This window comes from Mandrillus leucophaeus, unplaced genomic scaffold (genome assembly GCF_000951045.1).
Source record: "Mandrillus leucophaeus isolate KB7577 unplaced genomic scaffold, Mleu.le_1.0 Scaffold1130, whole genome shotgun sequence".
NCBI classification, from domain to species: Eukaryota; Metazoa; Chordata; class Mammalia; order Primates; family Cercopithecidae; genus Mandrillus; species Mandrillus leucophaeus.
Genome location: NW_012099544.1, coordinates 219,297 through 224,280, shown reverse-complemented (window position 1 = coordinate 224,280; position 4,984 = coordinate 219,297).

Sequence of the window (4,984 nt, the reverse complement as noted above, 5' to 3'; positions counted from 1 at the left end):
TTTCCATTTTCACCATAAGCCTCAAAGCACTCCTGAGTATCCCTTAGCTGACTGACATAAAACAGAGTTAGAATTCTGCTCTATGAAAACAGAAGCTATACTGTGTGAGTGGAATTCATGTGACCAAGATTAGTTTCACAGAAAATTTCATTCTGGTTTTTATTGGAGGGTATTACTTTGTTAGCATTTTCTTAAGAGCGTTTCCAAATGTCCTTTCTCAGGTTCCACAGAAACAGTGATTTCAAACTGCTCAATTCAAAGAATGTTTTAACTTTATATGTTGAATACACACATCACAAAGCAGTTGCTCCGAAAGCTTCTCTCCAGTTTTCATCAGAAGACGTTTCCTTTCTCACCATAAGCCTCCTGTTGCCACTTAATAACCCTTCACAGATTCCTCAAAGACAGAGTTTCCAAACTGGGCCCCGTGGTATAAGATTTAACTCTCTGAAATGAATGCACACGTTGGAGAGCAGTTTCCAGGAACGCTTTTTTCTAGGTTTTATTTCAGGATATTTTGCTTTTAACCATACTCTTCAAAGCGATGCAAAAATATCATTTTTCAGCTTTACACGAACAGTGTTCATACACTGCCTTATGAGAAAAGAGGTATAACGCCCTGAGTGGAATGCACTCATCACAAAGCAGTTTCTCAGAAACCTCCTCTCCAGTTTTTATCTGAAGATATCTCCTAATACTCCACAGGCCTGAATGTGCTCCCGAATGCCCCTTCGCGAATCCATCCATGACGCATTTTCAAAAGTGCGTAATAGAAAGAAATTTTTATCTATGTGAGATGAATAGACATATCTATCACTAAACAATTCACAGAAAGCTTCTTTCCGGTTTCTGTCTGAGGATATTTCTTTTTTCATCACAGTCGTCCATATACTCCCAAATGTCCCCTGGTAGCTTTTTCTCCAAACGGGATTACCCAATCATCTATGAGAAGAAAAGTTTAACTCTGTGAGTGGAATGCACACATCACAAAGAAGCTCCTCGGAAATCTTCTCTCCAGTATCTCTCTGAAGATATTTGCACTTTCACCATAAGCCTCAATTCGCTCCCAAGTATCCCTTAGCTGACAAACCAAAAACAGTGTTAGAATACTGCTCAATGAAAACAGAAGCTTATCTGTGCCAGTGGACTTCACGTGACCTAGAGTAGTTTCACAGAAAATTTCCTTCTGGTTTTTATCAGAGGGTATTTCTTTTTCAGCATATTCTTAAGAGTGTTCCCAAATGTCCTTTCTCAGTTTCCACAGAAACAGTGATTTCAAACTGCTCAAGCCAAAGAATGATTTAACTCAATGAGATAAATACACACATCACAAAGCATTTGTTCCAATATCTTCTCTCCACTTTTCATTGGATGATGTTTCCTTTTCCACCAGAAGCCTCTGGTCGCAACTTAATATCCCTTCAAAGATTCCTCAAAGACAGAGTTTCCAAACTGGACAACGTAGTGTAACCTTTAACTCTCTGAAATGAATGTACACGTTAGAGAGCAGTTTCTTGGAATGCTTCTTTCTGGATTTTATTTTAGGATATTTAACTTTTCTCCATAGACTTCAACACGTTACAAAATATCACTTTTTCAATTTTACAGGAACAGTGTTCAAACACTGCCTTATGAGAAGAGAGGTATAACTCCTACAGTAGAATGCACACATCACAAAGCAGTTTCTCAGAAAGCTTCTCTCCAGTTTTTATCTGAAGACACCTCCTATTTCCCCACAGGCCTGAATGTGCTCCTGAATATCCCTTCGTGAATCCTTCCATGACGCAGTGTCAAAAGTGAATAATAGAAAGAAAGTTTTATCTATGTGAGACGAATAGACATATCTATCACAAAGCAGATTCACAGAAAGCTTCTTTCAAGTGTTTGTCTGTGGACACTTCCTTTTTCACCATAGCCGTCCATATACTCCTGAATGTGCCTTGTAGCTTTTGCTCCAAACGGGATTTCCAAATCCTCTATGAGAAGAAAAGTATAACTCAGTGAGTGGAATGCACATGTCACAAAACAGCTATTCCGAAATCTTCTCTCAAGTATCTATCTGAAGATATTTCGTTTTCACCATAAGCCTCAAAGCGCTCCCAAGCAACCCTTAGCTGACTAACCTAAAGCAGTGCTAGAACACTGCTCAATGTAAACAGAAGCTAAACTATGGGAGTGGAATTCACGTGACCTAGGGCAGTTTTTACAGTAAGTTTCCTTCTCGTTTTTATCAGAGGATGTTTCATTTTCAGCATATTCTTAAGAGCCTTCCGAAATGTCCTTTCTCAGGATCCACAAAAACAGTGATTTCAAACTGCTCTATCCAAAGATTGATTTAACTCTATGAGATCAATACACACATCACAAAGAAGTTGCTCCAAAATCTTCTCTCCAGTGTTCATCGGAAGAGATTTCCTTTCTCACCAGAAGCCTCTGGACGTCACTTGATATCCCTTCCCAGATTCCTCAAAGACAGAGTCTCCAAACTGGGCAACGTAGTGTAAGCTTTAACTATCTGAAATGAATGCACACGTCAGAGAGCAGTTTCTTGGATCGCATCTTTCTGGGTTTTATTTCAGGATATTTCACTTTTCGTTGTAGTCTTCGATGCACAGCCAAATATCATTTTTTCAGTTTTACAAGAACAGTGTTCCAATACTGCCTTGTGAGAAAAGAGGTATAACATCCTGAGTGGAATTCACATATCACAAAACGGTTTCTAAGGAAGCTTCTCTCCAGTTTTTATCTGAAGATATCTCCTATTTCCCCACAGGCTTGAAAGTGCTCCAGAATGACCCTTTGCGAATCTGTCCATAACGCAGTTTCAAAACTGCATAATAGAAAGAAAGTTTTATCAATGTGCGATGAATAGATACATCTATCACAAAGCAGATTCACAGAAAGTTTCTTTCCAGCTGCACAATATCACTTTTTAAGTTTTGCAGGAACCGTGTTCAAACACTGCCTTATGGAAAAGATTTATACCTCCCTCAGTGAAATGCACACATCACAAAGCACTTTTACAGAAAGCTTCTCTCCAGTTTTTGTCTGCAGATACTTCCTTTTTCACTATCACCATCCATTACTCCTGAATGTCCCCTGGTAATGTTTTCTCCAAAAAGTATTCCCCAATCCTCTGTGAGAAGAAAAATATAACTCTGTGAGTGGAATGCACACGTCACAAAGCAGCTCCTCGGAAATCTTCTCTCCAGTATTTCTCTGAAAATATTTCCGTTTTCACCATAAGCCGTAGTCTTCGATGCACTGCCAAATATCACTTTTTCATTTTTACAAGAACAGTGTTCCAATACTGTCTTGTGAGAAAAGAGGTATAACTTCCTGAGTGGAATGCACACATCACAAAGCAGTTTTTCAGAAAGCATCTATCCAGTTTTTATCTGGAGATATTTCCTATTCCCAACAGTCCTGAATGTACTCCCGAATGTCCCATCGCGCTTCTCTCCATGAAGCACTTTCAAAATTGTTTAATAGAAAGAAAGTTTTTTCTGGGTGAGATAAATAGACATATCTATCACAAAACCATTTCACAGGTAGCTTCTTTCCAGTTTTTGCTGGAGAATACTTCCTCTTTCACCATAGTCATGCATATACTCCCGAATGTCCCCTGGTAGTGATTTCTCCAAGCGGAATTCCCCTATCTTCTATGAGAACAATGGTAAAACTCTGTGAGTGGAATGCACACGTCACAAAATAGGTCCTCGGAAACCTTCTCTCCAGTTTCTATCTGATGATATTTCCATTTTCACCAAAAGCCTCAAAGTGCTCACGAGTATCCCTTAGCTGACTAACCTAAAACAGTTTTAGAATACTGCTCAATGAAAATAGAAGCTTAACTGTGCGAGTGGACTTCACGTGACCTAGGGCAGTTTCACAGAAAATTTCCTTGTGGTTTTTATCAGAGGGTATTACTTTTTCAGCATATTCTTAAGAGCATTCCCAAATGTCCTTTCTCAGGTTCCACAGAAACAATGATTTCAAACTGCTCAATCCAAAGAATGATTTAACTCTATGACATGAATACACACATCCCAAAGCAGTTGCTCTGTAAGCTTCTCTCCAGTTTTCATCAGAACACGTTTCTTTTCTCACCACAAGCCTCCGTTCGCCACTTAATATCCCTTCACAGATTCCTCAAAGACAGAGTTTCCAAACTGGGCAACTTAGTACAAGCTTTAGCTCTCTGACTTGAATGCACACGTCAGAGAGCAGTTTCTGTTAATGCTTCTTTCTGGGTTTTATTTCACGGTATTTCACTTTTTGTCATAGTCTTCAAAGCTCTGCAAAATATCACTTTTTCAATTTTACAGGAACAGTGTTCAAACACTCCCTTATGAGAAAATATGTATAACTTACTGAGTGGAATGCTCACATCACAAATCAGTTTCTCAGGAAGCTTCTCTCCAGTTTTTATCTGGACATATTTCCTATTCCCCACAGGCCTGAATGTGTTCCCGAATGTCTCTTTGAGAATCCGTTCATGACACAGTTTCAAAACTGCATAATGAAAGAAAGTTTTATCTATGTGAGATGAATAGACATATCTATCACAAAGCAGTTTAGGAGAAAACTTCTTTCCAGTTTTTGTCTGAGGATACTTCCTTTTTCACCATAGCCGTCCATAGACTCCCGAATTCCTCTGGTAGCATTTTCTTCAAACAGGATTCCCCAATTCTCTATGAGATGAAAAGTATAATCTGTGAGTGCAATGCACACGTCACAAAGCAGCTCCTCGGAAATTTTCTTTCCAGTATCTATTAGAAGATATTTCGATTTTCACCGTAAATCTCAAAGCACTCCTGAGTATCCCTTAGATGACTAACCCAAAACATTGTTGGAATACAGCTAAATGAAAACAGTAGCTTAACTGTGTGAGTGGAGTTCACGTGACCTAGAGCATTTTCACAGAAAGTTTCCCTCTGGTTTTTATCAGAGGGTATTTCTTTTTCAACATCTTTTTAAGAGC